The 12,256-nt window shown below is 35.3% G+C and overlaps 1 protein-coding gene across 9 annotated transcripts in view; it reads left to right on the plus strand.

Moving 5' to 3' along the window:
* Positions 1-12,256, plus strand: part of tenm3 (teneurin transmembrane protein 3) — a 1,272,390-nt gene that overhangs the window by 181,488 nt on the left and 1,078,646 nt on the right. For 8 of the 9 annotated variants that reach the window (XM_049481363.1, XM_049481365.1, XM_049481366.1 and 5 more), the window contains exon 3: positions 10,172-10,216. The gene's annotated coding sequence lies outside the window, so the exon portion shown is untranslated. Of the gene's footprint in view, positions 1-9,813; positions 9,909-10,171; positions 10,217-12,256 lie in introns of those variants that run through there. The other variant, XM_022665857.2, reaches the window with a different exon arrangement.

Raw genomic sequence — 12,256 nt, forward strand, 5'->3', positions numbered from 1 at the left:
GCAATGTTCAATTAGTTAATATATTGATTTGAGATAATTTTGCCCAAAACTGACAGCAATCACTTGCAATACCATAGTTACCACTTAGGAACACCATAGCATCCACCGGGGATATCATGGCAACCACATTTAGGAACGATCTACCAATATCAGAGCAGAGCAACTTACCTAGCAACCAGTTAGCAACTGCATGGCAACTGATTGATTTTTTGCAACAGAAGTGGCATAAAGTTGATTATCCAAAAGCAGTGTGTATTATGGAGAAATGTTGTCTGTAGTTTTTGTCCGTAGAGAAATTGATTAAATGATTCAGAAACTAAAGTGGTCTTTCAATTTTTTCCAGATCTGTATTTCTTTGACTGTGGTTTGGTTTTAGCTCTGTACTGTACGTGTATTATAAGTTGTGAGGTATTATCTTGTGAGTGAGGTTAAGAGTTCTAGGGAGACTGAACGGAGTAGCTGCTTGTTTCAAGATGTAAGGCAGTTAAACACTTTTATATAAGCTTAGTTATATATGTATATATATATATATATATATATATATATATATATATATATATATATATATATATATATATAGGTTGAGCACTTGCACTCAACCCCCTTACAGGCGAATACCAGCGACAATCCAGCACGTTTAATCCAGCAATCATTACCAATTACAACATTACGAATTACAGTGAATGATCAAATGCCTGAGAAATGAAAGAGCCTCTCCTTGCTGAAGTCGATTTAATGCAGATCACTTCAGAATGATGTAGCGCTCTGAGTTAAACTCCCTATCCGTCTCCGCGGCTCGCGCCCAGAGAGAGTAAAAAAGTCAACTGAATTCCAAGTCCTTTTCTGACAAGTCTCGGTACAAATGTTAGGCTTTGTAGGAGCACTTGATTTCAGATTGGAAAAGTGGCGACAAAGTGACGGCAATCCGGCAGTAATTACCCAGCCGATGTGCGGAGCTACGGGGGGTGTCAATCAAACTCTGAACACAGGTGCACAATAACTGTGCGCCGGAAAGAAGCAGCTTTACGTCCCCATTCAGAGAGAGAGAAAAAAGCTCATGTACATGTGGAATGTGTGGTATGTGTGGTATGTGTTATATGTGTGGTATGTGTGGTATGTGTGGTATGTGTGGTATGTGTGGTATGTCATTACCCTCACAAGCCGTTTTTAAGCATTGTTCACATGTAATTACATGATTACACTGCATTTACATCACATTTACATTCCACATGCACTTTTTTCTGTGTTGGTGGCAAGTATTGACAGGCATATAAGAACACTCAAGCATATGTACAAATACTTAGATACTATACTTAAGAAAACTGTTGAAGTACCAGGTACTTTACTTGAGTATTTCTGACACTAAATACTTTTAATTACACTGAAAAAAATGATGCGTACAATTTATTTAAATTTTTTTTTTGCAACTTTCTGCGTTTGCATTTTTTTTAAGTAAATTTAATTTCAGATAAATTTAAGTAACTTCAACTCGGTTTCAAGACTTAAATAGAGTTACACAGAGTAAATAAGTGAACTGAACTTCAGTCAATCCTTTCTTTTAGTAAACTTTACTTCATTTCTGCATACAATCTTACCTAATTACTTCATTTATACAGTATTACTAAAATAATTGATGATACATAATATATTATAATTCATGTGTTGAGACAGTGAGACTTGGTCTGTTTACAAAATAAATCTTTGAGATTATGTAAATATTTTAAGGTGTGTTTTAACTAAAATTATATATAATAATATTGTATAAATGAAGTAATTGTAATTAGGTAATATTGTACTCAGAAATGAAGTAAAGTTTACTAAAAGAAAGGATTGATTCAGTAAAAATAAATGAAGTAAAGTTTACTAAAAGAAAGGATTTATACAGCAAAAATAAATTGAGTAAAGTTTACTAAAAGAAAGGATTGATTCAGTAAAAATAAATGAAGTAAAGTTTACTAAAAGAAAGGATTTATACAGCAAAAATAAATTGAGTAAAGTTTACTAAAAGAAAGGATTGATTCAGTAAAAATAAATGAAGTAAAGTTTACTAAAAGAAAGGATTTATACAGCAAAAATAAATGAAGTAAAGTTTACTAAAAGAAAGGATTGATTCAGTAAAAATAAATGAAGTAAAGTTTACTAAAAGAAAGGATTGATTCAGTAAAAATAAATGAAGTAAAGTTTACTAAAAGAAAGGATTTATACAGCAAAAATAAATTGAGTAAAGTTTACTAAAAGAAAGGATTGATTCAGTAAAAATAAATGAAGTAAAGTTTACTAAAAGAAAGGATTGATTCAGTAAAAATAAATGAAGTAAAGTTTACTAAAAGAAAGGATTGATTCAGCAAAAATAAATTGAGTAAAGTTTACTAAAAGAAAGGATTGACTGAAGTTCAGTTCACTTATTTACTCTGTGTAACATTTAAATCTTGACATTTAAAAACTGAGCTGAAGTTACTTAAATTTGTCTGAAATTAAATTTACTTAAGAAAAAGCAAATGCAGAAAGTTGTGAAACTTTTTTAAAAGTAAATTTAACTCATTTTTTTCAGTGTGTATCCTCTATTTATTCTGTTTGAACCACAGTCTGAGACCCTCTACCGTCACCTGCTGCACTTTTTCTGCTTCACATTCAGAACTTAAGTTAACTCTGGTCTCTGGGTGCCGGTTTTCTCTGCTGAGCCGCCGCTCGCTGTTCCTCCTCACAGAAGTGGAACTGAGCTCAGTCCGGCGTTCAGCCCCCCCGAGCCCAGGGGGCGCTGCTTGTCATTAGCCCAGGTTGGAGCGAGGGTGTAGGGGAGGCAGATTGCTCACTCCCCCCCTCCATCCTGCCTCCCCGCTGGGTCTCCTCCACTTAAGAAGCCCCCGGTGCGGGTCATCTGCCAGCGGAGGCATGGCGGGGCTCCGTGGGGAAGAGCGAGGAGCTGCTTCATCCTCCACAGAGCACACGGCACAGCCCCCGCCCCCCGGCACCGGCCCTGCCACTCCTGCTCCGGCTGCCTGCCGCTCGGCTTTCCCCGGAGAAGAGCCGTCCCACCTCTCAGAGGCTGTACACTCCTCCACACTCCACACCGTCACCGTCCAACCATTTCTCCTCTCTCTCTTTCTTATTCCTTCCTTTTACTCGTTCTGTTGCTCTCGAACTTGTCCTTTTTGCACTTATACTTTCCTTCTTTCTAGGGAGGTAAAGAAATGGACATTTTGGGCTAAAACAGAACATAATCAGAGAATCTTTCGAAAGTTGAAAACTAAACATGGTTTTTAACAGGTTTTCATTAAATTTACCACTGTTCATTGCATTGCTTTATATATATATATATATATATATATATATATATATATATATATATATATATATATATATATATATATATATATAATAACCATATATATAATATACTCGGAGCATGTAAAAATATAACGTTACCAGCAGACATTAGGGGTGGGATGATGCTATGATGACGCTAAATGCATTCTGTGGTATCTCAGGTGGCTGCTGTGGTGTGCCAAGTAAAAAAAAAAAAACACAAAAAAGGTATTTTCAGTTTTCAGCTGAATAAATGTAAAGCTTAAGTGTTTTCCAATTACTGGTAGTTGCTAGGATGTTGGCTGTGGAATTACAATCGGTTCTTAATGTTAAGTGGTTGCTATGTTATTGTTTGGTGGTTTCTAGGTAGTTGCTATCTTATTGCTAGGTGTTTTTTGTAATGTTGCTTTGCAGTTGCCACATGGTTGCTGTGATATTTCAAGTGGCGACAGGTGGTTGCTATGATGCTGCTAATGATGATATGGTATCTCAGGTGGTTGCTATAGTGTTTAAGTGGGGGCTAGGTGGTTGATATGATATCCCAGGTAGTTGTTGTAGGTTTGCTAAGTTGTTGCTGTGGAGTAGCTAGGGGGTGAATATGGCACTTTTTTGAATGAGTTTTGTTACTTAAGGCAACAAAATGCATTTTCATTGTCCGGCTTGTTTTCCAGTTACTGGCATTTGCTAGGATGTAGCTTTGTGGTTGCTTTGCTATTCCAAGTGGTTGCTGTGGTGTTGCTAGGCCGTAGATATGGTATTGAAAGTGTCAGTATCTCAAAAACTGTGAACAATTACATAATGTAAGACGAAAAAAGGGGCATTTTGAGTGCTGTTGCATTGTGGTCGCTGTGGTATTTCAACTGGTTGGTATTTGTATTGCTAAGTAGTTGCTATGTTGTTGTGGGGTGGTTTACAGATGGTTGCTTTGGTATTGCTAAGTGGTTGCTTGGCAGTTGCTTGACATGGTTATTGTGGCAGTTCATGTGGTGACTACATAATTGCTATGATGGTGCTAATTGGATGCTATGGTATCTCAGGTGGTTGCTATGGTGTTTCTAAGTGCTTGTTATGTAACTACTAAGTGGAGGCTAGGTTGTGTCTAAGATATCCCAGGTGGTTGCTGTGGTTTTGCTGTGTCAGTACCTCAAAAACTCACGTGTTCTGACGATTGACGGTGAAGCAACATGATGTGGTTTCTGAACCATCAGCAGCCAGAGTCTGAGAGAGTACTTCTCGTGGATACACAGAAATTACATGTGATTTCCAAGCCTGTATAGGTACCGGAGACCCCCTGCTCCCCGTGGGGGGTTCATTTGTGTATGTAGCACCCAGCGGCTGCTTTAATTCAGCTAATAATGATAACTCCGCCACAGTGGCAATTTCTTCTTCTTCCTCTCAGAATTTAACATGAGGAATATGCATGAAAAACTGAGTCAGAATGTGGAGAATTTGGCTCCACAGGGAATTCAGAGGCCAGAATTTGTGATTTTCTGTGTGTTTTTGTTCCTTAAAGGCATAACAGACACTAACCCTGCTTTATTACTCACATAACTACATTACTGCTGCTGTAGAATCAGGTCACAGTCACCGGGGCGCTGTGGTACAGAAGTTTAGAGTGGTTTTGTTCTCCAGGGTTTTTATAGTGATAATTTACAGGGTCCAGTTTTATTCACAAAACATTTAAACAAGGCTAAAACAGCACAGCCTCAAAAAAATCCTGTTAATTCATATTTAGTTACATGTTTTTCTGCTCCATCACACCTATGATATTAGAATTCTTATTATAGGCATATTCAATAACCACTGTGAATTATTTAAAAGCAAAAATACATCACTAAGCTACTATTAGTAAGTACTATAATTATTCAAAGATTTATTTTTATATGAGTTTTTTTATGTATTATTCTGTATTAATTAGTATAGTAGTTTAGGAACTACTATAAAAAGTTTTTAGCATCTGCTCAACTATGTAGTATCCACTGTGTTTTATTCAGCATCTATCATTAAAAATCAGGTACATACTTTGAATTATTCAATATTCGTTGTGCACCACTGAGTATCTACTTGGATCTGTGTAGTATCCATTATAAATTATTCAGTACCCACTATGTATTATTCAGTGTCTACTATAAACTATGCAGTAGCCATTCTGAATTATTTAGCATCTACTATATTAATGAATCAGTATCATGTATCAGTCTACTATGAATCAGTTATGCCGGCTAAGTATCCATTATGTATTATTCAGTATTTTTTTTCAGTAGCTTCTATGAACCATAAAGTATCTACTATATATTATTCAATATTTTGAATGAATCAGTGATGTACTATAAATAATTTAATATCTTCTGTGAACCAGTATGAATATTGTTTATCCAGTGTGAATCATTTAGTGTCTTCTATGAACTATGCAGTATCCACTATGCAGTATTCAGGACCTAGTATAAATAATTTAGTATGTATTCTAAATTATTCAGTATCTACTAAGAACTATGCATTATCCACTATGAATTATTTAGTATCTACTATGAACTATGTAGTGTCTTCTATGAATTATTGAATTCAGTATCTGCAATGAACGACAATATAGTATCCACTATGAATTATTAAGCATCTACTATACACTATGCAGTATCCACTATGAAATATTCAGCATCTGCCATGAACTAACTATTTAGAACCTATAATGAATTATTCAGTATCAAAAATGTTCATTAATCAGTGTCACTTTTTTGATAAATCGCTGTCTACGATGAATCCATTATGCCAGCGAAGTATCCATTGTGAATTACTCAGTACCTACTATGAACTACGTAGGATCCACTATGAATTATTTAGCATCCACTATGAACTGTGTAGTATCCAATATAAATAATTCAGCATCTGCCATGAACTGTTTAGTATCTGGTATGAATTATTCAGCATTTACCATGACATATGTAGTATCCACTATGAATTATTAAGCATCTACTATGAGCTACGTAGTATCTGTTTTGAATAATTGAGCATCTACTATGAATTATTCAAATCAGTATCTACTATGAACTAATTAGTATCTACTATTAATTGGTCATCATCTACCATAAGATATTATCTTATACTATATTATCTTATATATTATCATATCATATCATATATTATCATTATCTGATATCAGTTATGTAGCACTTCTATTATTCAGTATTAACTCAGGATGTATTACTCAAAACTACTACAATGGTTTATTGATAATCACAAATAAATGACTCATTATCTACCCTGAAAAAAAAATAATTGTGTAGTTTTGTTTTCATGCAGGTAATGCTAGAAGTATGAGCTCTATATGTGCAGACTGCTGGTGTTTAAATGGTTAGGGTGGGGTATTTTTATCATACGTGTTTTTTATTATTATTTTTTATTTATCGTATGTTTTTTTTTTTTTATTATTTTGTACGTTAAAGAGGAAAATCAAACCCGAACTCTGGAGGAGTTTATTTCTCCCATCCAGGGTGATTTTCTGTTCTCGCTCTGATATTTCACCCATCATTGGTCCACACTATTTTTGTGTATGTGTGTGTGTGTGTGTGTGTGTGTGTGTGTGCTCCCAGTTTTAGCCCATCGTCTCTGATTGTGCTCAGGACCACGCTGCGCTCCGTCTTACCCTGTTCTTTCTGATTGAGACGAGTGTGTGTTTCCGACTGGCACCTCCCGCAGTATTTACTCGAACGCTCTGTGTGTGTGTGTGTGTGTGTGTGTGTGTGTTGGCAGCGAGCTTTGTTCACATTGATCCTGACAGGCTCCGTGTTTCTCTTTAAAAGGATAATCTGGTGTCAGAGTGCCAGGCTTTGTGTGTGCCCGTCGCTCCAGCTGCACTTTTAATCCGTGCTAATGCCCGCGGTCCTGCCGCTCATAATACCACATCACCACCGCCGTGCCCGCCTGTGCCCGCCGCACCGTGCCATGCCGTGCCCGCCTGCTCCGGTGACGTGGGCTGTGTAAATAATGCAGTTTTACTAATAATGTTACGCCACAGATTTAGTGACTCATCCAGGTTTCACTTTATTCTCCAAACAGAAACACACCTGACCATAAAATGAGCTTAGTGATGTTTAAATATAATATTTTAAATATTATTTTATGCCACTTATTATAGTGATATTTTAAGATTATAAGATTTATTAACTTATCCTAAATAGGGATCTATCACATATTTGGCTAATTATATTATTCAGGTGGATATGACTAATAAAACACTTTAAAAAGTGTTTAACTAATAAAAAGACTAATAAGTAAAACAGCAACTATAAAATAAATTACTTTATAATTTATATCAATCTGTAATTAAAAATTGCAGTTCAGTGCAGTATGCAATGATGATGATTATGAAATCATTTAAAAGTAGTAAAAAACTTTTACAAAATTATTAAGTATTATTAACTTATAATTTTTACTTGTTTTATGTAATTGTAACCATTTTTTTATTTATTCATAATTTTAGCATAGTTTTGATTGTTGCTTACAAAATAAAATTAAGACAGATAAAATCTAATCTAATGTAATATAATAAGTTAAATTATTTATTTTTAGATAAATGTAGTTTGGGGCAAAAGTAATTTAATAAAAAACAATAGTAAATAGTAATAGTTTTTTAAAGTAATTTTACAACTGAATGTGTATTTTTTTATTCTTTAGATATTCTCTTTAAGACACTTCTAGTTGGTAAAACACATACTTAAATGGCTTAAATACGGAATAATCCATTATAATTATAATAATACTATACGAATCTTCAATTTAGCTGTTTACACATTTCACACACCTTTCACTTTATGACTTCTTGCACTCTTTCTCCTATTTAACAAACACGCAAAGTAATATAAACTAGTAGTATTGTATAGTATTCATTAACTTATTATAATAACTTTACATAGTTCATCAAACTTTTATTAGTTTTAAACTTTAAACAGTTTTTTGACAGTAGTAAAATATTCAAGTAGATAAAATCACTTAAAATAACTAATCCTATAATATTACTAAAATAATTGCAATTAATTAATTTAAGCTCAACACACACAAAGTAATACAAACTAAATAATATTAGAGTATTTATTCATATAATAAGAATAATTTATTTGAATTAACTGTACACACTGTAAGTATCTTATTTTCTATAATTATCAGTTATTTGTCATAATTTAGCTTTTTTAAATTTCACGCTTACACTTCCCAGCACACACAAAGTAATACAAACTAAATAATATTATAATATGTATTTATTGTATAACTGTATACACTGGAAGTTTTAATCTAATTATGTATAATTATCAGTGTTTCATAATTTTGATTAATTTAAGCAGTGTTTATTCATTTTAAGTGATCAAATCTATGAAACGACATTGTATAATATTATAATAACTGAAATGAGTTAATAACTAAAGATTTAATGTTTATGCAACACACACACACACACACACACACACACACACACACACATACAAACTTCACTTAATGACCTTTCATTCATTTCTCTTTCTCCAATTCAGCACACACACAAAGTACTATTATATTATTTATTAATTTTATTTAACTGTACACACTTGGAACTTTTATCTTTATGCAACACACATCCTTACAGACACACACACACTCACACACACACACACACACCCTCACACACACAAACACAAATTCAATCCATGACTGTTCATACACTTTCCTTTCTTCAATTCAGCACACACACACAAGTAATACAAACAAAGTACTATATATATATATATATATATTTTTTTTTTTTTTTTTTTTTTTTTACTGTACACAATTGTCTTTATGCAACACACACACAAACACACACACACACACAAACTTTAAGACTTTACGTACACTTACTTTTCTCCATTTTAGCACACACACAAAGCAATACAAACTAAGTACTATATGATATTTATTAATTTAATTTAACTGTACACACTTGGAAGTATCTTTTATGCAACACACACACTTTTTCTCTTTTTACACACACACACACACCCTCACACAGAGAGAGAGAATGAGAGAGAGAGAGAGAGAGAGACGTTTCTCTCTGAGTGTTGTAGTGTGGAGTAATTCCTCTGCACGGCGTGTTCTGCTTGCCCTTGTTGGTGAAGAGTCTTCAGCTCTTGTTCTGGAGGTTCTGGAGTGCCGTCTCTCTCTCTCTCTCTCTCTCTCTCTCTGTCTCTCTCTCCTCTCCAGGCCCGGCGAGGGCGGCGGCGCCGGCTCCGGCTCGGCCCAGTAGATGGGGCTGAAGAGCCACTCGTGGGCCGCACTAAGTGGCCCCTTTTCAAAGCCATTTGATTCTGGAGCACGGGCCCGATGTGTGCAATTAGACCGTTAATGATAAGCAGTACTTTGGCTGACATTTTGCATATAAATTACACATTTGCGTGGAATAGCTTCTTATATTCTTAATTGATGGAATATGAATTGTGTTATGTCCTTCAGATGGCGGAGAGGGGCGGCCGCGCCCGGGCCGGGCATCAATCTTCAGAGCGCCGCCGAATTAAACACAGACATTAAACAGCGCGCCCACGTTTCATCCCTCCACAGCGGCTTCATCTGGCCCTTCCGGCCTACAGAGCGCTTTCGGGGTGTGTGTGTACTCGAGAGAGAGTGTGTGTGTGTGTGTGTGTGTGTGTACTAGAGTGTGTGTGTACTCGAGAGAGTGTGTGTGTGTGTGCTAGAGCATCTGCTGTGGACAGAGATGTTAACCTTTTGGATATGGTGTGTGTGTGTGATGTATAGTAGAAGAGGCTTCAGAGATAGAGCCTGATCTCTAAATCTCTCTCTCTTCCTTTTCTCTTTCTTTTTCTCTCTCTCTCTCTCTCTCTCTCTCTCTCTCTCTTTCATTCAGGCGGCTGTATTATCCTGAGTCGTAACCCAGAGCATGGAGACTCCTGTAAGTGTGACTCTTCATCTCCTGACTATAAATGATGAATTAAACTGTGTGTCTTGGAGGAAAAAAAATAAAATTAAGCAATATTATATTAATTCTTCGATTTATAGTTTAAATAATACAAACAATTTAATAAAAAGAAGTTAGAAAGAAATTAGCTTTTTGTATAAATTCAGTTTAGGATAATATCATGTTATGCATGCTATTTTTATACAGTTTTTTTTTTTTTGCTTATTTAAAAATATTGATTATTATTAGCACATTTTGTTTAGTGTTTCACTCTTAAAGAAAAGGCAAGTATGCAGGAAAAGGGAGAAAAAATAAAACTAAATATCTTATAACTTATTTTGGACCATATCTGTTGGTTCATTTATCATACAATCTGAGTTTGAAGTACTATTTATTTAACAAAATAAAAGTATGTAATAAAAAAAAAACATGATAATGGATAAAAATTCAAAATGCAAATATACAAGAGTACACAACACTTAATATTTTGTAATTATTATTAAATGCATGTTTCTATATTATGTCATATTATTTCTACAGTATATTGGACATAGATGAGAATGAGTATCTTCCTTTTGATTAGATTGCAGGGGCAACACATGAAAACATGTATTTTTCTTTGCTTTTCTTTAATTTTTGGTTTTATATTGTTCATTTTATGCAAAGGCCTCAACCTTTGTGTTCAAATATGTGCCCTATTTACTATACAGTATATTGCATTGTAGTATATATGCCTGATGTCCCACAATGCAACATAATAATATACGTACAGTGAAATGCCGAAATGAAATAGAGCTCGACTTTAGAGTTCTGCCATATTGTATCTTCAATTATATCAGATGCATGCATTTAATGCATTTTATTTTTCCTTTTATCTATTGTTTTATTCATTAATGATCCTGATTTCTTGGTTATATATTTATATATATGCTGTATGGTGGGAGAGAAGCAGGAGCGTGAGTTTGAGTCTGGCTGCAGTTGGTAGTTTTTATCTGGAGCAGCAGGATCACGGTGGGATGGGAAACTTGAGCTGTCAGGGTGGATTTTTTTGGAATTTATTGGCAACCCGTATCATCCCTGATGCTCCCTCTCTGTCTGTCTGTCTGTCTCTTTCTGTCTTGCTCTTTTTTTTACACTACACACACTCGCACACACACACACACACACACACACACACACACACTCGCTTACACACACACTCGCTCACACTTTGCGCACCATGAACCTCGAGTAGTCTCTTTATTTGAGAAGTGTCGGGACCACCCCCATCCGGCCTTTGACTCCACCTGCCCACCCAGAGTCTGACGGATGACCCCTCACACCAGCTCACTGTACCACACACACACACACACACACACACTCTCACACACACACACATATCACACACACTAACCACACACACACACACAGTTTTATAGAGCAGTGTTGCCAATCCTCTCTCTCTCTTCCTTTCTCTTTATGTCTCTCGCTCATTTTTTCTTCCCTTTTCTATTTTTTTTTCCCCATACATTTTTTCCCCTCTCTCACTCTCTCTTTCTTTCTTTCTTTCTTTCTTTCTTTCTTTCTTTCTTTCTTTCTTTCTTTCTTTCTCACTCCCTTTCTTGCACATGCTTTCTCTCTCTCTATATCTTTTTCTCTCTACTTCACTTTTTACACCACTATCTCTCTCTCTCACTCTCTCTCTCTCTCTCTCTCTCTCTCTCTCTCTCTCTCTCTCTGTTTCTCACTCCTTATCTCTCTCTCCCACTAACCCCTCATTCTCTCCCCACTCTCTCTTTTTATGACTCTATCCTAATCTCTCTCTCCCCCTCTCTCTTTTGTGTATCACTTTTCATATTACAAGTCAAGTCAAGTCAAGTAGTTTTATTGTCAATACTGCGTATGTACAGGACATACAGAGAATTGAAATTACGTTACTCTCCTTCCCAATTTTACAGCAAGTACAGATAATAGATATAATAAAAGAGAATGGGAGACACTATGTGTACAATACAGCAGGGACACAAATAGACATACATGAGACAAAAACAAGGT

The sequence above is a fragment of the Astyanax mexicanus genome, chromosome 7 (assembly GCF_023375975.1).
Source record: "Astyanax mexicanus isolate ESR-SI-001 chromosome 7, AstMex3_surface, whole genome shotgun sequence".
Taxonomy (NCBI): domain Eukaryota; kingdom Metazoa; phylum Chordata; class Actinopteri; order Characiformes; family Acestrorhamphidae; genus Astyanax; species Astyanax mexicanus.